Consider the following 27685-nt stretch of genomic DNA (forward strand, 5'->3'; position numbering starts at 1 on the left):
TCCCTTTGCAAGCGTCGCTGTGGGGGCTCAGGGGGGCCAACTCTGGCTACTCACGGTCTCGTAGTCGCCGGGGAGTCCTCCCTGTGGTGTCTGTTCTCCACAAGTCGAGCTGGGGGCTTCGGGTGCAGAGTGCAAAGTCTCACGCTTCTGCCGGGAAACGTGTGTTGGTTCAAAGTTGCTTCTTTGTTGCAAAGTTGCAGTCCCACTGTTGCAGAGCCACTGTCCTCGGGAGTTCTTGGTCCTTCTAGATGCAGGGCAGTCCTCTGAGGCTTCAGAGGTCGCTGGACCCTGTGGAACGCGTCGCTGGAGCAGTGTCTTTAGAAATGGGGAGACAGGCCGGTAGAGCTGGGGTCAAAGCAGTTTGTGTCTCCATCTTCTCTGCAGGTTTTCAGTTCACCAGTCCTCTTCTTCTTAGGTTGCAAGAATCTATCTTGCTGTGTTCTGAGAGCCCCTAAATCCAGAATTTAGGGGTGTGTTTAGGTCTGGGAGGGCAGTAGCCAATGGCTTCTGTCCTTGAGGGTAGCTACACCCTCTTTGTGCCTCCTCCCTGAGGGGAGGGGGGCACATTCCTATCCCTATTGGGGGAATCCTCCATCTGCAAGATGGAGGATTTCTAAAAGTTGGAGTCACCTCAGCTCAGGGCACCTTAGGGGCTGTCCTGACTGGCCAGTGACTCCTCCTGGTTTTTCTCAGTATCTCCTCCGGCCTTACTGCCAAAAGTGGGGCCGTGGCCAGAGGGGGCGGGCAACTCCACTAGCTGGAGTGCCCTGGGGTGCTGTAACAAAGGGAGTGAGCCTTTGAGGCTCACTGCCAGGTGTTACAGTTCCTGCACGGGGAGGTGATAAGCATCTCCACCCAGTACAGGCTTTGTTACTAGCCACAGTGTGACAAAGGCTCTCTCCCCATGTGGCCAGCAACATGTCTGGTGTGTGGCAGGCTGCTAAAACCAGTCAGCCTACACGGGTAGTCGGTTAAGGTTTCAGGGGGCACCTCTAAGGTGCCCTCTGGGGTGTATGTTACAATAAAATGAACACTGGCATCAGTGTGCATTTATTGTGCTGAGAAGTTTGATACCAAACTTCACAGCTTTCAGTGTAGCCATTATGGTGCTGTGGAGTTTGTGCATGACAGACTCCCAGACCATATACTCTTATGGCTACCCTGCACTTACAATGTCTAAGGTTTTGCTTAGATACTGTATGGGCATAGTGCTCATGCACTTATGCCCTCACCTATGGTATAGTGCACCCTGCCTTAGGGCTGTAAGGCCTGCTAGAGGGGTGACTTATCTATGCCATAGGCAGTGTGAGGTTGGCATGGCACCCTGAGGGGAGTGCCAATGTCGACTTAGTCGTTTTGTCCCCACTAGCACACACAAGCTGGCCAGCAGTGTGTCTGTGCTGAGTGAGGGGTCCCCAGGGTGGCATAAGGCATGCTGCAGACCTTAGAGACCTTCCCTGGCATCAGGGCCCTTGGTACCAGGAGTACCAGTTACAAGTGACTTACCTGGATGCCAGGGTGTGCCAATTGTGGAAACAAACGTACAGGTTAGGGAAAGAACACTGGTGCTGGGGCCTGATTAGCAGGCCTCAGCACACTTTCAAATCATAACTTGGCATCAGCAAAGGCAAAAAGTCAGGGGGTAACCATGCCAAGGAGGCATTTCCTTACACAACCCTCCCCCCCACCCCCCCAAACGAAAGAGGATGCGACTAACCTTTCCCAAGAGAGTCTTCATTTTCTAAGTGGAAGAACCTGGAAAGGCCATCTGCATTGGCATGGGCACTCCCAGGTCTGTGTTCCACTATTTTCACCTTTCATTTGCATTAGCCATCTGAGAGGTCTGTGGTCAGTCTGAACTACAAAGTGAGTACCAAAGAGGTATGGTCTCAGCTTCTTCAGGGACCAAACCACATCAAAGGCCTCCCTCTCAATGGCACTCCAACGCTGCTCCCTGGGGAATAACCTCCTGCTAATGAAAGCAACAGGCTGGTCAAGGCCATCATCATTTGTCTGGGACAAAACTGCCCCTGTCCCATGTTCAGAGGCATCAGTCTGTACAATGAACTGCTTGGAGTAATCTGGAGCTTTGAGAACTGGTGCTGTGCACATTGCTTGTGTCAGGGTGTCAAAGGCCTGTTGGCATTCTACAGTCCAGTTTACCTTCTTGGGCATTTTCTTGGAAGTAAGTTCTGTGAGGGCTGTCACTATGGATCCATATCCCTTCACAAACCTCCTGTAGTACCCAGTCAAGCAAAGGAATGCCCTGACTTGAGTCTGGGTTTTTGGAGCTGCCCAGTCCAGAATAGTCTGGATCTTAGGCTGGAGTGGCTGAACTTGGCCTCCACCTACAAGGTGTCCCAAGTAAACCACAGTTCCCTGCCCTATCTGGCATTTGGATGCCTTGATAGAGAGGCCTGCTGCTTGCAGAGCCTTCCAAACCTTCTTCAGGTGGACCAGGTGATCCTGCCAGCTAGAGCTAAAGACAGCAGTATCGTCAAGATAAGCTGCACTAAAGGACTCCAAGCCAGCAAGGACTTGATTCACCAACCTTTGGAAGATGGCAGGTGCATTCTTTAAACCAAAAGGCATAATAGTAAACTGATAATGCCCATCAGGTGTGGAGAATGCTGTCTTTTCTTTTGCTCCTGATGCCATTTTGATTTGCCAGTACCCTGCTGTCAAGTCAAAGGTACTTAAGTATTTGGCAGCACCTAGTTTGTCAATCAGTTCATCTGCCCTTCGAATGGGATGGTGTAGGAAGTTGGCTCTGTATGCACTATTTCAAAGTAAGGAATAGTATGCACAGAGTCCAAGAGTTCCCCTTAGAGGTAAGATAGTGGCAAAAAGAGATAATACTAATGCTCTATTTTGTGGTAGTGTGGTCGAGCAGTAGGCTTATCAAAGGAGTAGTGTTAAGCATTTGTTGTACATGCACAAGCAATAAATGAGGAACACACACTCAAAGACAATTCCAGGCCAATAGGTTTTTATATAGAAAAATATATTTTCTTAGTTTATTTTAAGAAACACAGGTTCAAATTTTACATGTAATATCTCAAATGAAAGGTATTGCAGGTAAGTACTTTAGGAACTTTGAATAATCACAATAGCATATATACTTTTCAAATAAATCACATATAGCTATTTTAAAACTAGACAGTGCAATTATCAACAGTTCCTGGGGGAGGTAAGTATTTGTTAGTTTTTGTAGGTAAGTAAACCACCTATGGGGTTCAAGTTTGGGTCCAAGGTAGCCCACCGTTGGGGGTTCAGAGCAACCCCTACCACACCAGCAGCTCAGGGCCGGTCAGGTGCAGAGTTCAAAGTGGTGCCCAAAACGCATAGGCTTCAATGGAGAAGGGGTGCCCCGGTTCCAGTCTGCCAGCAGGTAAGTACCTGCGTCTTCGGAGGGCAGACCAGGGGGGTTTTGTAGGGCACCGGGGGGGACACAAGTTAGCACAGAAAGTATACCCTCAGCAGCACAGGGGCGGCCGGGTGCAAACACACGTCGGGGTTCCAGTGTAAATCAGTGGGAGACCAAGGGGTCTCTTCAGCGATGCAGGCAAGGGGTGGGCTCCTTGGGGTAGCCACCACCTGGGCAAGGGAGAGGGCCTCCTGGGGGTCACTCCTGCACTGGAGTTCCGATCTTTCAGGTCCTGGGGGCTGCGGGTGCAGAGTCTTTTCCAGGCGTTGGGATCTGGGAGTCAGGCAGTCGCGGTCAGGGGGAGCCTCAGGATTCCCTCTGCAGGCGTCGCTGTGGGGGCTCAGGGGGGGGCAACTCTGGCTACTCACGGTCTCGTAGTCGCCGGGGAGTCCTCCCTGAAGTGTTGTTTCTCCACAAGTCGAGCCGGGGGCGTCTGGTGCAGAGTAGCAAGTCTCACGCTTCCGGTGGAAAACGCAGTTGTCTTTGAAACAAAGTTGCAGTCTTGGGTGAACAGAGCCGCTGTCCTCTGGAGTTTCTTGGTCCTTCTAGAGCAGGGCAGTCTTCTGAGGATTCAGAGGTCGCTGGTCCTGGGGAAAGCGTCGCTGGAGCAGTGTCTTCTAGAAGTGGGGAGACAGGCCGGTAGAGCTGGGGCCAAAGCAGTTGGTGTCTCCGTCTTCTCTGCAGGGTTTTTCAGCTTAGCAGTCCTCTTCTTCTTAGGTTGCAGGAATCTGAGTTCCTAGGTTCAGTGGAGCCCCTAAATACAGAATTTAGGGGTGTGTTTAGGTCAGGGAGGGCAGTAGCCAATGGCTACTAGCCCTGAGGGTGGCTACACCCTCTTTGTGCCTCCTCCCAAGGGGAGGGGGGTCACATTCCTATCCCTATTGGGGGGATCCTCCATCTGCAAGATGGAGGATTCCTAAAAGTCAGTCACTTCAGCTCAGGTTGCCTTAGGGGCTGTCCTGACTGGCCAGTGACTCCTCCTTGTTTTTCTCATTATCTCCTCCGGCCTTGCTGCCAAAAGTGGGGCTGTGGCCGGAGGGGGCGGGCAACTCCACTAGCTGGAATGCCCTGTGGTGCTGGAACAAAGGGGGTGACCCTTTGAGGCTCACCGCCAGGTGTTACAGCTCCTGCAAGGGGGAGGTGATAGCATCTCCACCCATTGCAGGCTTTGTTACTAGCCACAGAGTGACAAAGGCACTCTCCCCATGTGGCCAGCAACATGTCTCGAGTGTTGCAGGCTGCTAAAACCAGTCAGCCTACACGGGTAGTTGGTTAAGGTTTCAGGGGGCACCTCTAAGGTGCCCTCTGGGGTGTATGTTACAATAAAATGTACACTGGCATCAGTGTGCATTTATTGTGCTGAGAAGTTTGATACCAAACTTCCCAGTTTTCAGTGTAGCCATTATGGGGCTGTGGAGTTCGTGTTTGACAGACTCCCAGACCATATACTCTTATGGCTACCCTGCACTTACAATGTCTAAGGTTTGGCTTAGACACTGTAGGGGCACAGTGCTCATGCACTGGTACCCTCACCTATGGTATAGTGCACCCTGCCTTAGGGCTGTAAGGCCTGCTAGAGGGGTGACTTATCTATACTGCATAGGCAGTGTGAGGTTGGCATGGCACCCTGAGGGGAGTGCCATGTCGACTTACTCGTTTTGTCCTCACCAGCACGCACAAGCTGGCCAGCAGTGTGTCTGTGCTGAGTGAGGGGTCCCCAGGGTGGCATAAGACATGCTGCAGCCCTAAGAGACCTTCCCTGGCATCAGGGACCTTGGTACCAGTTACAAGGGACTTACCTGGATGCCAGGGTGTGCCAATTGTGAAAACAAAAGTACAGGTTAGGGAAAGAACACTGGTGCTGGGGCCTGGTTAGCAGGCCACTGCACACTTTCAAATCAAATCAAAACATAGCATCAGCAAAGGCAGAAAGTCAGGGGGTAACCATGCCAAGGAGGCATTTCTTTACAGATGGGCATCTGTCTTGGTGACAGAATTAAGTCCTCTGTAGTCCACACAAAACCTCATCTCTCTCTTTCCATCTTTGGTGTGAGGTTTGGGGACTAAGACCACTGGGCTAGCCCAGGGGCTGTCAGAGTGCTCAATGACTCCCAATTCCACCATCTCGTGGACTTCCACTTTGATGCTTTCCTTAACTTGGTCAGACTGTCTGAATATTTTGTTTTTGACAGGCATGCTGTCTCCTGTGTCCACATCATGGGTACACAGGTGTGTCTGACCAGGGGTAAAGGAAAAGAGCTCAGCAAACTGTTGCAGGACCTTCCTACAGTCAGATTGCTGCTGCCAGAGAGGGTGTCTGAATAGATCACTCCATCAACTGAGCTATCTTTAGGGTCTGTGGAGAGGAGATCAGGGAGAGGTTCACTCTCAGCTTCCTGGTCCTCATCTTTTACCATCAACAGATTCACATCTGCCCTGTCATGGAAGAGCTTGAGGCGGTTCACATGGATCACCCTTTTGGGGGCCCTGCTAGTGCCTAGGTCCACCAGGTAGGTGACCTGACTCTTCTTTTTTAGCACTGGGAAAGGGCCACTCCATCTGTCCTGAAGTGCCCTGGGAGCCACAGGCTCAAAAACACAGACTTTCTGCCCTGGCTGAAATTCAACCATAGCAGCCTTTTGGTCATACCAAAACATCTGGAGCTGTTGGCTGGCCTCAAGGTTTTTACTTGCCTTTTCCATATACTCTGCCATCCTGGAACGTAGGCCTAGTACATAGTCCACTATATCTTGCTTAGGCTCATGAAGCGGTCTCTCCCAGCCTTCTTTCACAAGAGCTAGATGTCCTCTCACAGGATGGCCAAACAGAAGTTCAAAGGGGGAAAACCCTACTCCCTTCTGAGGCACCTCTCTGTAAGCGAAAAGCAGACATGGCAAGAGGACATCCCATCTCCTTTTGAGTTTTTCAGGGAGCCCCATGATCATGCCTTTCAATGTCTTATTAAATCTTTCAACAAGACCATTGGTTTGTCGATGGTATGGTGTGGTGAATTTGTTGGTCACCCCACACTCATTCCACATATGTTTCAGGTATGCTGACATAAAGTTGGTACCTCTGTCAGACACCACCTCCTTAGGAAATCCCACTCTGGTAACAATACCAGTGAGTGCTTTAGCTACTGCAGGGGCAGTAGTCGACCTAAGGGGAATTGCTTCAGGGTATCTAGTAGCATGATCCACTACTACTAGTAAGTATTGGTTCCCTGAGGCTGTGGGAGGTTCAAGTGGACCCACTATGTCCACACCCACTCTTTCAAAGGGGACCCCCACCACTGGAAGTGGAATGAGGGGGCCTTTGGGTGTCCACCTGTCTTACCACTGGCTTGACAGGTGGCATAGGAGACACAAAACTCCCTGACCTTCTGGGACATGTTGGGCCAATAGAAGTGGTTGACTAGTCTATCCCACGTCTTGATCTGTCCCAAATGCCCAGCAAGAGGAATATTGTGAGCTAAGGTCAGAATGAACTCCCTAAACTCCTGAGGCACTGCCACTCTCCTAGTGGCACCAGGTTTGGGATCTCTTGCCACAGTGTAAAGGAGTCCATCTTCCCAATAGACTCTGTTTTCCTGTTATTTTTCCATTGGACTCTTCAGCAGCTTGCTGCCTAAGGCCTTCAAGAGAGGGACAGGTTTCTTGCCCCTTACACAACTGTTCCCTTGAGGGTCCCCCTGGGCCTAGGAGCTCAACCTGATAAGGTTCTAACTCCATGGACTCAGTTCCCTCAGAGGGTGTAACTTCTTCCTGAAAAGAGAGGTTCTCTTTCTCTTGTTGTGTTGCAACTGGTTCCCCAGTTGTCTTTCCTTTTCTCTTAGAGGGTTGGGCCCTTTTTCCAGGCTCCAACGCCACTTTTTCACCCTGAGCCTTGCACTGTGCCCTTGTCTTGACACACACCAGTTCAGGGATACCCAGCATGGCTACATGGGTTTTGAGTTATACCACAGCCCATGCTGAGGACTCCAGGTCATTTCCAAGCAAACAGTCTACAGGGATATTTGAGGAGACCACCAGGCCATTGACCCCTCCCCACTCTAAAGTTACCATAGCCATGGGATGTACTTTAGTCTGATTGTCAGCGTTGGTGACTGGATAAGTTTGTCCAGCCAGGTATTGACCAGGGGAAACCAGTTTCTCTGTCACCATGGTGACACTGGCACCTGTATCCCTCAGGCCTTCTACACCTTTCCAATTAATTAAGAGCTGCTGCCTGTATTTTTGCATGTTAGGGGGCCAGGCAGCCAGTGTGGCTAAATCCACCCTACCCTCAGAGACAAATGTCGCTTCAGTGTGAACCCTGATTTGCTCTGGGCACACTGTTGATCCCACTTGGAGACTAGCCATTCCAGTGTTAGCTGGAGTAGAGTTAGAAGTGGAACCTTTCTTGGGACAGGCCTTGTCTCCAGTTTGGTGTCCTGGCTGATTACAGCTACAGCACCAGGCCTTTTTGGGATCAAAGGTTTTACCCTTGTACCCAAAATTGGATTGTGAAGAGACTCTGGGCCCTCCCTCCTGAGCAGGTTTTTGGGGCCCTGTAGAAGACTCTTTACTATTTTTCCCTTTGGATGTCTCAACACTCTTCCCCTGGGGAGTCTTTGTGACCCCTTTTTTTTGGTCACTGCCTGTGGAAGTCTTGGTCACCGTAGTCTTGACCCAATGGTCCGCCTTCTTTCCCAATTCTTGGGGAGAAATTGGTCCTAGGTCTACCAGATGCTGATGCAGTTTATCATTGAAACAATTACGTAACAGGTGTTCTTTCACAAATAAATTGTACAGCCCATCATAATCATTTACATCACTGCCTTGAATCCAACCATCCAGTGTTTTCACTGAGTAGTCAACAAAATCAACCCAGGTCTGGCTCGAGGATTTTTGAGCCCCCCTGAACCTAATTCTATACTCCTCAGTGGAGAATCCAAAGCCCTCAATCAGGGTAGCCTTCATGAGGTCATAGGATTCTGCATCTTTTCCAGAGAGTGTGAGGAGTCTGTCCCTACACTTTCCAGTGAACATTTCCCAAAGGAGAGCACCCCAGTGAGATCTGTTTACTTTTCTGGTTGCACAAGCCCTCTCAAAAGCTGTGAACCATTTGGTAATGTCATCACCATCTTCATATTTAGTTACAATCCCTTTAGGGATTTTCAACATGTCAGGAGAATCTCTGACCCTATTTATGTTGCTGCCACCATGGATGGGACCAAAACCCATCTCTTGTCTTTCCCTTTCTATGGCTAGGATCTGTCTCTCTAAAGTCAGTCTTTTGGCCATCCTGGATAGCAGGAGGTCCTCTTCATTGAGGCTGTCCTCAATGTTTCCAGAGTTGCTGGACTCTCCTGTGAGAGAACCAGTATCTCTATCACATTTGGAGTCAGGGCTTGAGGAGCCCTGGTCTCCTTAACTAGGACTGGAGGTGGGACATCCTCCACATCACTAGTTTCCTCCTCTGTGAGGTCATCCTCAGAGGGGTTGTTCTTGGCAAACTCTGCCAAAAGCTCCTGGAGCTGTAATTTGGTAGGGTTTGAACCAGGTCTAATCTTTTTTTGTTTTGCAGAGAGACCTTATCTCTTTCATCCTAAGATTCAGGTAAGGTGTGATGTCGAGTTCCATCACATTCTCATCTGCATTAGACATTATGTTTCTAAAAGTTGGAATACTTTTTAAGAATCTAAAACTATCTCTAGAACTTAAATCAAACTTTTACAAAACTTTTAAACTCTAAAAGAAATGCTAACAGGGACTAACACAAGGCCCTAGCAGGACTTTAAATTTTTTAGAAAAATAGCTCAAATTTCAAAAATCCGTTTCTAATGACCATTTTGGGAATTTAGTCGTGTGATCAGGTATTGGCTGAGTAGTCCAGCAAATGCTAGGTCTTGTACACCACCGCTGATCCACCAATGTAGGAAGTTGGCTCTGTATGCACTATTTCAAAGTGAGGAATAGTATGCACAGAGTCCAAGGGTTCCCCTTAGAGGTAAGATAGTGGCAAAAAGAGATAATTCTAATTCTCTATTTTGTGGTAGTGTGGTCGAGCAGTAGGCTTATCAGAGGGTAGTGTTAAGCATTAGTTGTACACACACAGGCAATAAATGAGGAACACACACTCAGAGACCATTCCAGGCCAATAGGTTTTTTTTTTAGAAAAATATATTTCCTTAGTTTATTTTAAGAACCACAGGTTCAAGATTTACAAGTAATACTTTAAATGAAAGGTACTTCACTTAGGAACTTTAGGATCTTTGAATTAGCAAAATAGCATATACAGTTTTCACATAAATGACATATAGCTATTTTAAAACTGGACACCGTGCAATTTTCAACAGTTCCTGGGGGAGGTAAGTGTTTGTTAGTTTTTGCAGGTAAGTAAACCACCTACGGGGTTCAAGTTTCGGTCCAAGGTAGCCCACCGTTGGGGGTTCAGAGCAACCCCAAAGTTACCACACCAGCGGCTCAGGGCCGGTCAGGTGCAGAGGTCAAAGTGGTGCCCAAAACGCATAGGCTTCAATGGAGAAGGGGGTGCCCCGGTTCCAGTTTGCCAGCAGGTAAGTACCCGCGTCTTCGGAGGGCAGACCAGGGGGGTTTGTAGGGCACCGGGGGGGACACAAGTCCACACAGAAAGTACACCCTCAGCGGCACGGGGGCGGCCGGGTGCAGTGTGCAAATAAGCCTCGGGTTCGCAATAGGACTCAATGGGAGACCAAGGGGTCTCTTCAGCGATGCAGGCAAGGGGGGGGGGGCTCCTCGGGGTAGCCACCACCTGGGCAAGGGAGAGGGCCACCTGGGGGTCGCTCCTGCACTGGAGGTCAGATCCTTCAGGTCCTGGGGGCTGCGGATGCAGTACCTTTACCAGGTGTCGGGTCTTTGAAGCAGAATTTAGGGGTGTGTTTAGGTCTGGGAGGGTAGTAGCCAATGGCTACTGTCCTTGAGGGTGGCTACACCCTCTTTGTGCCTCCTCCCTGAGGAGAGGGGGCACATTCCTATCCCTATTGGGGGAATCCTCCATCTGCAAGATGGAGGATTTCTAAAAGTCAAAGTCACCTCAGCTCAGGGTACCTTAGGGGCTGTCCTGACTGGCCAGTGACGACTCCTTGTTTTTCTCATTATCTCCTCCGGCCTTGCCGCCAAAAGTGGGGCCGTGGCCGGAGGGGGCGGGCAACTCCACTAGCTGGAGTGCCCTGGGGTGCTGAACAAAGGGGTTGAGCCTCACCGCCAGGTGTTACAGTTCCTGCAGGGGGAGGTGATAAGCATCTCCACCCAGTACAGGCTTTGTTACTAGCCACAGAGTGACAAAGGCACTCTCCCCATGTGGCCAGCAACATGTCTGGTGTGTGGCAGGCTGCTAAAACCAGTCAGCCTACATGGGTAGTCGGTTAAGGTTTCAGGGGGCACCTCTAAGGTGCCCTCTGGGGTGTATGTTACAATAAAATGAACACTGGCATCAGTGTGCATTTATTGTGCTGAGAAGTTTGATACCAAACTTCACAGCTTTCAGTGTAGCAATTATGGTGCTGTGGAGTTTGTGCATGACAGACTCCCAGACCATATACTCTTATGGCTACCCTGCACTTACAATGTCTAAGGTTTTGCTTAGACACTGTATGGGCATACTGCTCATGCACTTATGCCCTCACCTATGGTATAAGGCACCCTGCCTTAGGGCTGTAAGGCCTGCTAGAGGGATGACTTATCTATACCTGTAGGCAGTGTGAGGTTGGCATGGCACCCTGAGCGGAGTGCCATGTCGACTTAGTCATTTTGTCCCCAATAGCACACACAAGCTGGCAAGCTGTGTGTCTGTGCTGAGTGAGGGGTCCCCAGGGTGGCATAAGACATGCTGCAGCCCTTAGAGACCTTCCCTGGCATCAGGGCCCTTGGTACCAGGAGTACCAGTTACAAGGGACCTACCTGGATGCCAGGGTGTGCCAATTGTGGAAACAAAAGTACAGGTTAGGGAAAGAACACTGGTGCTGGGGCTTGATTAGCAGGCATCAGCACACTTTCAAATCATAACTTGGCATCAGCAAAGGCAAAAAGTCAGGGGGTAACCATGCCAAGGAGGCATTTCCTTCCAGGTCATATCACCATTCCACCTAAACCAAACTGTGGCACTCCCAGTCTTCTTTCCGCAACCAGACTCAGTAGCCGAAAGAGCTTTACATACATTAGACATAAAAAGAGCACTCATGTATTACTTTGACAGAACAAAACAATTTCGTAAAACAAAACAATTGTTTGTAGCCTTCCAAAAACCTCATGCTGGTAATCCTATATCCAAACAAGTCATCGCCAGATGGATAGTTAAATGTATTCAAACTTGCTATATTAAAGCAAAAAGAGATTTACCTATTACACCAAGAGCACATTCCACTAGGAAGAAAGGGGCCACCATGGCTTTTCTTGTTAATATACCTATGACAGAAATTTGTAAGGCAGCCACCTGGTCTACGCCTCATACATTCACTAAGCATTACTGTGTAGATGTGTTAGCAACGCAACAAGCCACAGTAGGACAGGCTGTATTAAGAACATTATTTCAGACAAATTCAATTCCTACTGCTAAACCACCGCTTTTTGAGGAGATTACTGCTTGTTAGTATATGCACAGCATGTGTATCTGCAGCTACACATGCCATCGAACGGAAAATGTCACTTACCCAGTGTACATCTGTTCATAGCATGAGACGCTGCAGATTCGCATGCGCCCTCCCACCTCCCCGGTAGCCTGTAGCCGTTATTAGTTGAATGAAAATTTTAAATTTGTAAATAAATATTCTTTTGATACACATTAAGTACATACATACCAATTCCATTGCATGGGCACATCTAGTATACTTACAACTCCTACCTCACCCTCTGCGGGGAAAACAATCTAAGATGGAGTCGACGCCTATGCGCAATGGAGCCGAAAGGGGAGGAGTCCCTCGGTCTTGTGACTTGAAAAGACTTCTTCGAAGAAAAACAACTTGTAACACTCCGAGCCCAACACTAGATGGCAGGATAATGCACAGCATGTGAATCTGCAGCCTCTCATGCCACGAACAGATGTACACTGGGTAAGTGACATTTTCCATATATATACATATATACATATATATATATATATATATATAAAGACACTTCTAAATGGCAGCTTCACTTCAAAACTGCTACTGTAAATAAAATGCCTTACTCCCAACCGTTTTCGCAATTTTATACTATTGGTCGGTTATTTCTAAATGTTCAGTGGTTCTTCAGGATGGATGATTCTATAACACTGAAATATTTGTCTCACCTTTTTAGCAGTCCAGGTGCATTAAGACGTACTTTAAGTGGATCCTAAGAATGCCAGGAGAACGCCATGAAGGATCACACCATTTTCAGATTCACTTTAGCCACCTGATTTTGAATGCTATGCTTACATTTCTGCAACATTTCCAATTTTTTTTTATCATCCTTTGTTACTAGATTTTGGCTATTAGCTGTGTCTAGGTATATTGCAGGGGTGTGTCCATATGATACCTGGAAGTGATGAGAATAATTACTGCTTCTGTTTGACCGTCCCATCAGAGCAATGGTGGCATCATTTAATTTATCATGTAATTTACACTTTTTTTCATTCTTTGCCATTTTTAAAGAAATTTAACACAACAGTAAGTACACCACATCAGACCATTATTCTCATATGTAGGCCCCAAAAGCACGATGTCCAGCCGCCAACACAATTTGCATACATCAGGAATGTACTGACTGACTTACCAGACAAAGAAAGATTTATAAGACAAGAATAGGTGAGGGACGTGCACCCCTAACCAATCAGCTCACAGAATGCATCATCTGTGCTGTAAAAGTGTACCTGCTTTCCATTTGGGCAACTTATCTGATTTCTGTAAAAGTTTACATGGTCCCGTGTATAAATGGGGTCACAAATCGGAGAAGCCTTGCTTGGATCAATGATTAATTGATAAAACCTAGGAGGAATCCAAGTGGTAACAGAAGTCACCAAGTCATCAGGCTGTACCGTAGCTATTTCCTCCCAGAAAGTGTATACCACTGGACATTTCCGTGCCAAATGAATGACGTTTGCAGGGACAAGGCTACTATTGGAAGGTGGATTATTATTTTGGGTTGACATGTTTTCACCTCAAGGGATCACCTACTAGATGTCACACAAATTAAATAAGCCTGTGCTCAATCCCTGGTAATGTGACACACAGCAGTCAGACTTAAATCAAAGACAATTTGTAAAGTATTGAAGAAGTGCATCTACAATTGACAAAGTCAGGAAAACAACGCAATAAAACTCCACAATTAATTTTTCAATGAAGAGAATCATTTTAGAAGTAAAATAAGACCAATACTGCTAAATTCCAGCCAATTTCTTTGGAGGGGTGGGCTTCTTTGGGAGGGGGGTGGAGAGGGAGAGGTATGGGTGCTTGTTGGGGGGGTGCAGGTGTGACAGGGGAGGATTTTGATGTGGAAGGGATGGGTTAGGATGTGGGTAGGTGGACCTCTGGTTTGGGATGGAAGGGGATAGGGCAAGCTCAAAAAGAAAACTCTCCTTATGTAAGTGGGTAGGGTCATCAGAAGGGATTGGGGATTTGCAGGTTGAGGGAGTGGTGGTCTTGTCTGTGGGTGTTGATGCAGTGTGTGTGTGTGTGAGGTATGCTTGTGTTTGGGTGGTGGCTTGCGTGTGAGAATGTGGATGTTTGCATATCTTGGGGGGCTGTGAAGTGGAGGTGCATGGGTGCTGTGGGAGTGGTAGTTTTGGGTCTCTGTTGGGGTGGTGTATGGTGGATGTGTCTGTTGGGGTGGTCCTGTGGGTGGTATCTGGGGGGAATGATTGATGTGGTAGATGTCTATGGGTGTTGTGTCTGTGGTATAGTGTCAAAGTATGTGGGTTGCAAGGTGTTGTCTGTGTGTATGGTGGGTGTGGTGAATATGTCACTGGCTGTTGTGTCTGTAGGTATGGTGGTTGTGTGTGTGTGTTGGTGGGGTTGGTGTCTGTGGAAATTGTGGCTTTTGTGGTGTCTGTGGATGATAGTTGAGTGTTTGTGTGCCAGTGTGTCTCTGGTGCTTGTGTCTGTGTGCTGCTTGTGTGTGTGTTGAGGTGGGTGCGTGCGGATGTGTCTGTGCATGTAACAGGTAGGGGAATAGTGAATTTGGATTGGGAGGTGGTGGGGGCATAGGATTGTGGGGAGTGGATGGCTGCAGTCAATGAGGAGGACAGAGCCTGATATGAGATCTATAAGCCAGACAACTCACTTTGAATGCCTTCCAGGTATGCATTTGTCTGCTGAATTTGGTTTTCCATCCCTTGCCTGGCATTCACAATAGCAGTCTGCCCTACAGAGATACTTCTCAGGTGGTCAATAGCCTCCTCCTCACTCAGGGCAGCAGGGGTAATGGGCTGAAGTGCCTGGAGCAAAGGAGACACCCACCCTCGGGTGAACTGGAATGGCCGGGGAGCAACAGGCAGGGTTGCGATAGAACTGGGGATGGTGGCAAGGATGGTACAGGAGCAGGTGGTGATGGGTCCGCCACAACTAGGGAGTGGCCACTGTAGGTAGAATCTGAAGATGATGAGGTTGATCCTGTGTCCTCTGTGGCACTCCCCTCACCCTCCGGGCCACTGGGTCCCTCTGTGTCAGTGGTGTCATGATTGTAAGTACAATGGCCAGATGCTTCCCCACTTGGTTCTGCCCTGCCTCCTTCACTTGCCTGGGATGTTGCTGCAAATACAAAGAGAAAAAGGGTCACCACGTGTTCCTGATCACACTTGAACAACAGCTGTGATTAGCAAATATTACCATAACCTCAAGTAGGCCCTAGCAACCAACTACATCAAAGTCGCTCCTACATGTACCACACCATAGGCGTGCATGTCACATGAACTGTCAACAGTTGCCCACAGAATCTCAGGCAACTCCAACACCGTGGGTGAAGTTGTGCAACACAGTAACCATTGAACAAGTAGAAGACCTTATCAACTTCAATGGTTTGCCTTATGGAGCATACCTCAGTTACCTGTTGTCATAAAATAGTAGGCCAAGTTCATTTCCACAGTTCCCACACAAGGTCATGCTTGGGTCTATTTCTCACATACACAATACCACAACAATAAGAAATGATGCTTCAAAATCCTCGCATGTTGCTGACAGCAGTCCAGTAGCCTCAAGAAGGTGACACGGAAATACCCAAGTCACATTGAAAACAAACAATGCGCACTTCACCTTGTGTAAATTGTCCTAATGGAGTCATGTAGGTAGTACTAATGTTGCTCAGATATACTACACATTTGGCAAGAAAATGTACACTATAAACAAAATGTGCAAATTGTCAGGGAGATATGTCTCTAAAATCCACAACACAATGAATCGGCTAGTCCCAAGGAAATCACCTCTACTGTGTGGCACCCCTTACAATGACATGCTCTGATTGCATCAGTCGAAGCCATTAGTCCTTTGTATGTTGGGGAGGTCCAGGGATTCTCAAGTACTTGCAGAAGGCCCTCAACATGTTGCCCAATGTGAAGCTACATCAGTCTCCATTTTGGTCTTGTATACCTATATGTCCGTGGATGAATGGTTGTACCCAACCACATACGATTCCCCCATAACTGCAAGTCAGTCCATGATGCATGCCTACAGTCAGGTAACGGACCGCCCCCATTTTGCATGTGCAGAGCACCTTGCTACATGATGCTACATCAATGGCATGGAAATGCACATTGTGTGTAACAACTGTAACCTCACCTGTCATGTCCCTTGTTATTACTGCAGTTGTACATGCCAAATGACATGCAATGATGGGTGAGGGTATGTGTGAGCCGACCGTCAATGGTGACCCAATCCTATCGTGCACCACATGAAATGTAGCCCCGTTACATATGTCCAATTCCAAACACAGGTTGACATGCACATATATGTGAGGGAATACAGAAGTTATCCCATGAACACAGGTAGACCATGCATGAAACTGCAGTGTACACATTTTGTCAAAAGTGAAAGGTACACATACTAATTTGTAGGCACAAGGAATGTTGGCAACCTAGATGTCATGCAAATCATTTCAATGGATATTACCAAGTATTGATCTGTAGCTGCACCCAAAGACCAATGTATGCTCTGTCACATGTATGATGGCTCCATTCACATGACCGACAGTGAGGCACCAGCACTCGTCACACACTGAAGACAAGTGGCCTCTGGGGGACAGATACCAATTTACTCATTTGACCAGACATATGGCTGAGGACAGTGATCCATCACTTCTTTTTCTTTGGGCTGTAACACTAAGGAGTAGTGGTCTGTTGCGTAGAATTTAGACCCACTACAACAATAAACATTACTTGATTGATCACTGTACACAGCCATGTGTTCTCCCTGGACAAATTGTTTTGTGGAGTGTGCTAGGTTGTGTCTTAAGTCCCTGGGCTAATAGGCAAGACACATCAATATGCACCAAATCCCATACCTACACAAACAGTTACTAATCTTGTGTGTCACACATGGCCCTTTCCCAATAGTCAGGAGGAGATGTCAGAACCTAATGCATCAACTTGGCTATGTGACAGGCAGAAATATGACCTGTGCTCACCCTCTTGTGGCTGATGTGCTCGCCTCAAATGCCCATCAAGCTCCGGGTAGGCCATCATCAGAATGTGGGCCATTAGCTGGGTCATGATCTGACGTGCACCCCGCCCATGTTGGGCAGACAGCCCCAGCTGGACCTCCGCAATCTTCTGGGTTCAGTGTCTCAGATCCTCCCACCTCTTGCAACAGAGAGTGCTCCGCTGGCTTTGGACCCCTAGGATCTGCACCTTCCAGGCAATGGCTCTTCTAACCCCCTTCTTCTGATGGGCATTGACCTGTATGGATACAAAAGGCAAATCAAACTATTACAAAAACACATGTTCTTGCACAAATAGTTGTGTCACACCCATGTCAGAAACACCAAGCACAAAGTGGGCAGTTTGTCAACCCACCACAAGTGTGAAGCACACATGCCAATAAATGCAGGGGCATGATTACACTCTTGGTGTTATCTGCAGACTAGCCCACCACCTTGCTCATGGCCTACAATGATTAAGCAAGCCTACTGACATCAGGTAGCCCATGCTCCAGCAACATGTACTGTGATGTGAGCCACAATAAAACACTACACATCAATGGGATTTCTGAAAGGTAAACTCCTTAGGATTGACAGGACAAACATATTTACAGTCTGCAACATTGCCTCAATGCATACAGTCCCTACAGGCAACTACATAGTACAGACTTTGCCCTTACACTTGAGTGACAAAGAGCTGGCATGGTTGGTATGGAAAGTGTCTTCCCTGTGCATGTTTGGACATGTGGCCTACCAAAAACAGACTCATGCCACTTCAGGGTGGGTTTCTGTGGTATGTACCTGTACCACAGAACACACCTTTGAACATATGTTTCAAACCTACAGAGATGGCATTCAACATACAAAGGTATGCATCGTAAACTCTCAGCTATGTAACCAAGATACTGAGTCACCTGTTCTGGCCTCCCAGGAATCTACACACTGTCTGCACTATGGGTTTGTCATTGGTGCAATACAACTGTACAGGAAAAATTTGACGTCTGTGAAGGTGACACCAGAGCTGTGGGTGTAGGGGACTTGTCATGAGTTAAAGACACGCTTTGACAATGATTGATACAAAGTGCACATATGGACTAGTTCATGGATTTACCTCAGTACTCATTCCTAATCTAGTCAATGGACTGAGGCATTCAGGGCAAGTTTTGCCACTAGAGCCTCATATTGGCCACATGACCGGATCTGCAGGTCTGCAGGGAGTGGGCAGTGCTACCGTTGCACACCCACAGAGACTCTTCCACAGCCTGGAGTATCTCATACTGAGAGATACATTTGACAGGCCCTTGTCTCCGCAGGCTGAGCATACAGAAAACCTACATGACACTCACATTTCCATCACTTACAAGCATGACAGTACATCATGTGGCCATCAGCAATGTGGCTTGTGTGGCAACCTGAAGGGCATAGTCAGTCATGATATGACTTCCAGACAACAGTTTGGCAAGGCCAGATGTGGGGTGGTGTATCTGTGGCACAATACACATTGCTTACAAGATCCTCAAATGACTCAGACAAGATGCATACACAGCTCATGCTGTCATGCACATACATGTTGTCTAACATTTTCAACCGTCATAAACAAAGAAATGTTATTGTATGGCAGGGAGTAGTCTCCTTGCCTAGTTATGTGCATCCAACACAAGGAGGATCTATGGCCTCAAAAAGCATCACACAGCACAATGTGAATGACCTCAACATATTGTACTGGTATCCAGTATCTGCATCATGTACTTCCCATTGATGCCACACAAACTACAACAACAGGCACACAAGAAGTCTAACTGGTACACAGGGGCACACTGTAGCCTGTGAGGAGGTAAACGATGGTGTTGAAAAGAGTCAATTGTGCCTATGAGGTACTTACCTGCTCCTCTGGTAAGCTTATCATACCTCATTCACAAGCCTCTCCAGGTCCTCTGGAGAGAAGGCTGGGGACCCTTCTTCTGCTGGACGTGGCATTATTGCTCCAAGAGGTGGGGCACAGCAGCTGAAGTGGTGGAGGTGTTTCTGGCAGCAGTGTCAGGAGTCAAGTGACTGATTTTGCTAAACGCAGCGTACGCAGTCATCATAGTCCACAGACACAGCCATTGGGCCGCGACTGCCACAGGCCTATGGCTGTGTCTGCTGCAGTTGGTACCACCTGTCTGAAGATTACCCATTAAATCAAACTTCCACAGGGGCAGATGCCTTTTACCCAACTCCTTCCAACAGATGTGTGCTCAGACTTTAACTGATTATCTGAACCTCGCATTTGCTAGGGAGAAAGGGGAATGGGAATAGAAAAAGAGATACCACCTCCAGATCCAGTTCCAGCTAATATTTCCCACTTAAAGATAGGATATTCAGGTTGTGTCTCTGAAAACCTGCACCTTTCTTCTCATTGGGATTTCTTTAAAGGAAGGACCTGCAGTTGGGTGATAAGAGCATAGGTAAGTACATTCATACTGCACATTCAACTATTCAGCCATTCACATTCACCCAATTCTATTGTTCTCCTAATCTGGATCTTTTGAGAGACTAGCCTCTCTCTAAGAGAACAATATTAACTTAATATCTTATTTTCTCTAGGTGTCAGAGGTTTCCAAGGTTCTCTGGAGAACAGTTCAAAAGTTCACAAATATACAAACTACTAATGTCTTTTACAGGAATTGAGAACTCCTTCTCAAAGTTGTTTCTTCTCAATCACAGTCTCTAGGAATTAGTCTGAGCACTGAGGGCTGTCTCCAAGACAGACAAGTCTGCAAAGCAAAGAGTTCTTGAATATATATGTACATATATATATTGGCAAGTCTGGAAATTATACAAAAAGATTCCTTACTGCAGTTGTTTGAAGTTTGAAGCCAAACAAATTCTTCCCAGAAAGCTGATAGTCAGTTGTTGGAAGAAGGAAAAAAATCAGTTTCTTCAAAAGGGAAAAAGTGGCTGGTGTACACACCATAACAAGAAAAAGAATTCATTACTCAAAACTGGAAGAGTTCTCTATGAAACAAAGCGCCTCAGGAACACTGCTCATTCTCCTCAGGATGACAGTTGAAGTGCAGGGCTCCCAGAGAGAAACAGCTGGAGGGAAGCTTCAGCACGAGACTAAGGTAGAAACACTCGAGCGCTAACACTAAAGAACAGCCTCCGCAAGAGCTACTGGGAGTGAGGATGCCTCTGCAACCAACGTGGGTTCAAGGAAAAGGGGAATTGGTTTTGCTGAGGGAAGAACTTAACAACGCTGGCAATAGTTTTCCTGACACCGCCCACTGTGCAGATGACTTCACCGGCGGTTCCTGATGTCCAGTGGAGTACGTCAGGCATCCACCATTTTGGTGGTTTAAAATTCTGTGTATGGCCCTGTTAAATACGTCATAACAATTTATGTTTAGGATCATCACAAACATCCTAAATCTGTCTTGTTGTGTAGGCCAGAGTAAACAACCACCAGTATAGTGTGTTGCAGGTCACAGATGGCATATGACGGCAGTGCGTAATCCACCACTGCTGACGGTATTTTGGGCAGTTGGAAAAGAATGTCACATTTCAAGGGGCAGTTGAGTAGCAGATAGTTGGGCGTTGCTCAAATCCATGTTTGGATACGTGTTCACAACCATGGGGATCACAATAGACCCATGTGTAGTTGACAGCTGTGATGTGTACTGGGTGTAATGTATTTCCAATCAGAAATGCTTTGTCACATGATTGTGTTGGTGTACATCATATATGTTGTTGTGGCCATAGTGACTAATTTTCCAAATCATGTTTATTTACACATAGGAACCCTGGGAGATGGAGGATGCGACAACCTCCTGTCTGTCTGCATCCATTGCCAGACCTTCAGCCCAAGGTGGAGTGCCACATCATCCAGATCTAGGGCCTGATTACAACTTTGGAGGAGGTGTTAATCCGTCCCAAATGTGACGGATATACCACCAGCCGTATTACGAGTTCCATAGGATATAATGGACTCATAATACGGCTGGTTGTATATCCGTCACATTTTGGACGGATTAACACCTTCCTCCAAAGTTGTAATCAGGCCCCTATTGTTTAAATAGACAATCGATAGTGTATTTATGCTATAAGTTGGAGCCAGATTTGATGCCAGCTAACACTAATCCATACTGCATACCAGCCATGTTCAAGTCATGTCAATATTGCACTTCCTGGCTACAGGGTCCCTCCAACATACAGTAGCCCTATCTGGTGGTATGTCCCAACCTATGTTCAGTCTGGTGAGAGATGTCCTCTAAGCAATATCGAAACACATTGACAGCTATATCAGCTTCCCCCAAGCTGAGGATTTAGCCAATGTGAAGGCTGACCTGTATGGTTTTGCCTGTCTCCCACATGTGGTGGGAGCCATTGATGGCACACATGTTGGCTTGGTGCCACAGCAGGCCACTGAAAAAGTCTACTGTAACGTTCCATCACATGCAAGTTGTCTGTTTGACAGATCTCTACATCTCAAATGTCTGTGCCCTTTTTCCTGGATCAGCCCAGGATTCTTTTATAATGCAGAACAGCACCATACCCCAGCTGATGTCACAACTGCAACGAGAGAGTTGCAGTCAGGTCACTCTTTTAACTGTGTTTACATGTATGATTTTGAGAAAAAGTACATATTACCGTCTACCAACCCCTTCACAAACTCCATTAGATTGTGGCGACGCTACATTGACGACAGTTTAATCATATGGCAGGGTCCATTAGATATTGCAGATCACTTCATAACTTGGATCAATACCCTTGATCCCTTTTTGAAGTTTACTGCTACAGTGTCTGCCACTCATCTACCTTTTTTAGATCTGATGATCACTATTACCAACGGTAAATTGACTTCTACCATGTACCATAAACCTACTGACCGGAATTCTCTTCTATTATATGAGAGCTGCCATCCCAAATCCCTTCGGATAATCTACCAGTAGGCCAGTTTCTACGGCTAAAACGAAATTGTAGTTCACCCCTAGAATTTGATCTTCAGGCAGATATGCTGGAAAGAAAACTTTATAAACGCCACTACCCCTCCAAAATAGTGAACCAGGCACGTAAGAGAGCTAGGAATAACAACAGGAACGCCTTACTCACAACTATTGAAAAGACACCTCGGACAAGATTAACATGTGTCTCTACCTACACACCAATGTCTAATTCGATCAAGAGATTGATAAGTAAACAATGGCCAATACTCACATGTGGGGGTAGTGAACAACCAAGACCCCTTTTTGCTTTCAAACACACAGCTAATATTAAGGATATTGTAGTACACACCCGACCACGACCATTACGTGAAGTATCAAGTCTACAGACACTCTGGGACCTTCCCCCAGTTGTGGGGCATCATCCTTGTGGCACATGTAATGTATGCCCTTTCACCAGTCACTTGAAAACGTTGCAGTTAAACCCTATAGGCACTTGGTACCTTAAGAAACACACTAATTGCAACACAAAAAACTGCATTTACATGATTCAATGCCCCTGTGACCTGTATTATATTGGCATGACCACTAGGCCTGTCAAAATACGCATTAGCGAACACAGAAGCAACATCAGGTGCAAGAGAATTACCACAAAACTTTGTGCTCATTTTCTCGAAGCACCCCATACACCTGACGACTTACGGTGGGTGGTTTTGGATGTTCCCAATATCAACTCTAATGACCCAACAAGTCTCTTTAAAATTTAACAAAGATGGATATTTAAATTAGGAACTAACACCCATGGATTGAACGATGATATTCCATGGACTTCTTTATCCTAACACCTATGATTTATACTATTACTGTGACCTCGAATTCCCTTCTGTGCAATGACTAAATAACCGATGAAGTCACCTTGACCTCTTTATAATTTCAGAGGTCATGATAGACTCCACTTATTTTACGCATTATCCTCACCCTGGGCTAAAATAAGCTGATCACTATACATTTTTCTATTTTTGTTTTTATTCACCTTGTTGGTCAACAATAACAATGACAGTATCCTTTTGGTTTTGACAATAAGACGTTCCTTGTGTATAACTGTTCCGCTAACACAATTGTTTTTGCATTATTCCCCGACTCGAGAGCACATACTTTTTTGACTCCGAGCCCCTTTTCTATTTTTATGGCCTTTCCAAACGCAAGTCCTTCATTTATTTTTTACTGTCCCAGACGCGCGCGAGCCGGAAGGAATTCCCTCCCGGTTCCCGCGGCGTCTCTTTAAAAGAGACTCTGACAGCGCCCCCTTGACATTATAAGCGGGGCGCCGTCTAGACGGTAGGTCCACTACGCGGGACCGAAGACATAAACGTAAGTTTAGTGTTACTTCCGTGGTTTGCAATTTTGTGAACTACTCCGAGCACATATGAGCACGCCGCAACTCTCTCACTTCGTGACAATCAGTTGAACGATCGATGTGGTTTAAATCCTGTGCGTTCACCTTTTCTGATATACAGACTTTAGAGTGATCAGTTGCTTGGGAAATGTTACCTTATCCTTTTTACTTCATTACTGAACTGTACCTTAATGTCTAAGTATCAATTACATATCAACAGCTATTTTGTTTACACATAACACAAGGCCTTTTCATATATCTTTAACTAATTGTGGAACACCATGCATACTTTGCTGATGATTTTGTTTATTTATTGATTATGCACAGTGGTCTTTAGCTTCCATAGAACGTGCATCCTAAGGTGCCTGGTCTCAATTTTTGGGATGGTAAGCCTTATGACCGTGTGTGTCTTATCATTTCTTCTTTTTTGAAGTTTGACCCATGATAAGTTTACAGTCTTTATGCTTGAGTTACTGTATTACCACTTGATGGGTTTCTCTGGCCTATGTATATGTTTGTTTTTTCTTTTAGGGCGACCTGACTTTACCAGTTGACTTTAATGTAAGTGACTGTCTTTAATTCTAAAAAGTTAGGGTATTTAGTATTTTTGGAAAAGAAGTTTCACCTTTTTTGGTCCTGGTGAAGCGTCAATGGATCCGGCTGGACCGCAAGGACGCGAAACATGTTGACCTTGGTATAGAGGTACTATATGATTTATAGTCCCCCAGGTTTTGTTTTTTTGAGAGTCACTTGATCATTGTACTCTTGTGTGCCTCTCACTGATACATTGTTTTAGTCTTGGTCTTCATCCACCCCATACTGATTAAAATTATGATGTTTTGGCGCGATGAATAACCAATTTTAACCTCTTTTCTGTTTTCTCCAACCCAAAAATCTACTCAGATTGTAGGTCAACATACTTAATTAAGTAGAACAGCACGGCTTAAGAGCCCCCTCGGGGAGCCCACTAGGCGTTGCAGTGCCGGCCTGGTGAGGAGCATTTCCCGATGATGATGCTAGTCATCCATTGTGATGCTTGAGGGCTCTTGCTCCTGAGACCCCAGGTCCCCTAGGAGGTCAGAATAGTTTGGAACAATGTACTCTAATTCAAAGGCACTCTTTTAACTACACACACTTTACAAATGGATCCTCCCAGGTAAGTACACTTCATGTGTGAGTTCATGAATAGATGTTTTGGGCCAACATACCACTGCGCTCGTGTTTGGAGTTACAGAAACTGAGCCTATTGGGCTTTGCAGACAGGCTACTCCCTCTACTTCCCAACATTTGACAACTGATATCCTCTCAGGTGAGCAAACCTCAATTGAGAGTTAGCAAACAAGGGTACTTGGGCAAGTACACACTGCGCTGGTGGTTGGAATTAGAGAAACAGGGCCTCTTGGGATACTATACAAATGGTATCCTCCCAGGTGAGTACACTTCATGTGTGAGTTCACTAACAGATGTTTTGGGCCAAGTGACACTGCGCTGGTGTTTGGAGTTAGAGAAACAGTGCCCCTGGGATTTGCTGTCAGGCCACTAACTCTACTCCCCAACACTTGACAAATATTGGGTATTACATAACTGTATGCAGGCTGTATTTAGATTTGAGCATACCTTTACATTTTGGTACATACCATGAATCCTGGAATGTGTTTTTGGTATTGTGAGATTTACAGGCACCATTTGGACATATGGCATGTGATGGGTCTTGGTAGCTGTGATGTGAGTTCCAATAATACACATTGACAGTGTTACAACTCAGATACTCTGGGTATTGAATTTTGTTGATGTACATGAACAAGACAGTGGCAAAAGCTGAGCTGTGAGCATTCATGACATTGCAGGTTTGTGACATTTTTGTGTTGTAACTTACCAAACTCCACTCTCCCAGGTAACCCTGCCAAGCCCTCAGGATGCAGGATGGCCAAGACCACCTCCTCCCTGTGAGAGTATTAACGGGGTACCGGGTGGGCCACCACCAGTCTTCTTGTCCTCCAACTGGTTCCTGGAGACCTCAAAAGGGACCTTGCCACTCCGGTCGTTCCACCTCTTCCTAATGTCTTCCTTTGTGTACTCTGTCGACTATCCTGTCCCACATTTCCATTTTCCTACTGAGAGGAGCGTGCTGGACTTGGGCTCCAAACAGTTGTGGCTGTACTCTTATGATTTCATCCAGCATGACTCAGCTCATTTTCTGAGAAATGGGGATTTTGTAAATGTGATATGGTGGAAATAAATGGGTGACAGGGACTTACTCAACAGAGGAAGTGCAATAGGGATTAAATAGACAAAACTGTGTGCAGGGTGTTCCTATGGGATGGTGGGAAAAAGGGTGCCTAATCTATATTACAATTGCTAAATGTTGGTCATAGTTCTTTGGCTTTGTATGGAAATGCAAAGGATTGTGGTCTGTGGAGGGGTGTGTTTTATAGTGTGATTTGCAGGTGTGTCCTCTGGACCAATGTGTGTCAGCTCTGTTGTTTTTAAATTCATCCAATGGGCACTTGTCTGTTACTTTGCTGAACGTGGGCCGGGGTGGTCGACCGCTGTTACCTGACCTCCACGGCCACTGTGTGTTTTTAATAGAATCTGTGTTTGGTCACAGCGCTGAAGATCGGACTGCCTAGATATCAGCCATTGTACCACTGGCGAGATCCCTATTTTGCTTGGCAGGTGGCGTTCTGCCTGTTTGCATTGTAATACGGTGATCTGGGACTGCCGGCGCAGCAGTCTTTTTAGGACCGCCAACATGGTGGTCTGGTGGTCTGACCGCCAAACTCATAATGAGGCCCTTTGTCACTTTTTGATACGAAAAATCCTTCCTGAGTCAGCCACCACTGAAATTGTAACCATTGCTGCTGAACTGAAGGCCTAGTACTTGAAACAGATTAGTCCATCTGGAGTTATGAAGTGTTGGAGATTTCTTGCTGAAAATTAAATAAGTCCCAAGACAAAATTTAATTTTTCAAAGTTGCTGGGAGCCATAAGAGGGACAAAGCTGAAATGCAATCTGATACCATGATACTGCGGGTCGGATAGTATTTCCTGCAGGTCCCAAGAAGCTCAGGAAGAAAAGTTTTCTAATGTTTACAAATGTTCTCCTAATGCTCAAACAGTCACAGGAGTGCACTTCTAAGGCCCCCAAACCCTCAGATGAGGTCTCTTAGATTCTCGAGGTGTTGAGCAGAGGCCAACAGCAAAGTCCATTCCAGGGCTGGTTGCCACTTGTCAGCCGTGCGTTTCCTTGCAGTTTGCTGTGTTCAGTTCATCCTTGGTGTCCACTCCTTTGACCTGGGTACGAGAGGGAGTAGGTCCAGTCCTTCAGGGCTTCTCTATGGTCAGAGGCAGCCGGTCTAGTCCTCTTCTGATATTCTGCATGTCCAGTAAGTGTTCTGAACATGGTGGCTTGGGATGCCACATTTGTACCAGGTACCGGCTAGTGAGTGATGGTAACTCTTAAGCTCTTGCTAACCGCTGAGGTAAGATTCCTGGGGCAACCATACTAATGTTTACAGCAGTTCCTGTTTGTTCGGCTGTGAACAATCCCATAGTGTCCCTCACTTTCAAAATCCAAGATGGGGGAGAAACCACTTCTCCTTGTGTAGAGCCTGTCTGCCCACCCAGAGGTGTGGCCATGATAATGAGCAGTCCCTTCCTTTGTGGTCACTCATCAGTTCTAGGAATAGATTTCGTCCCACTGGGTTTAGTGCCAGCCTGACTATGAGGGCAAAAGCAGGGCCTTTCCAAGTGTCACCTCACACTTGTGCTTGTGACAAAACATGCCCCTTTGACGTTAATTATGTTTGAGGCCCACCCCTAACCTTCCCTTCCCTTCCAGGAGACAAAAACACTTTCCCACTTCCAGGCCATCAACTCTGCTCAGGAAGCATTTTTCACACCTAATTAAGGCCAAGTAAAGGATGAGCTTTTTCTGGGGAGATAATGCACATTACTCTCCAGCACCTTCATGCAGGGTAAAGGTAATTACAAAAGAAAAATCCATGTCCCATATATTTAATACAATTCCAAATTCACCATTAGATTATTGTTCTATTAAATATAGAAAGAAGTCTCTGGATGGGGTCTGTGACCGATACATGTCAAAAGCTCTAGAGTAAATCTATGCTTTGACTTTTCCTATATGCCAGCTACTGCCAATCCAGTCGTTTTGGTCCAAGTCACTGGGGGAACATGACATTTCTAATGTCACACGTGTTCCACTCCAAAATATTAATGCACTCTACCTTGTGGGCAGCAGAGTGTGATTAGGGGTGATTTCTTTTGTATTTAAAATCTGGTTTTCCTACCTATCAAAAGGACAGTTTTGACAGGT

The sequence above is a fragment of the Pleurodeles waltl genome, chromosome 2_1 (genome assembly GCF_031143425.1).
Source record: "Pleurodeles waltl isolate 20211129_DDA chromosome 2_1, aPleWal1.hap1.20221129, whole genome shotgun sequence".
NCBI classification, from domain to species: domain Eukaryota; kingdom Metazoa; phylum Chordata; class Amphibia; order Caudata; family Salamandridae; genus Pleurodeles; species Pleurodeles waltl.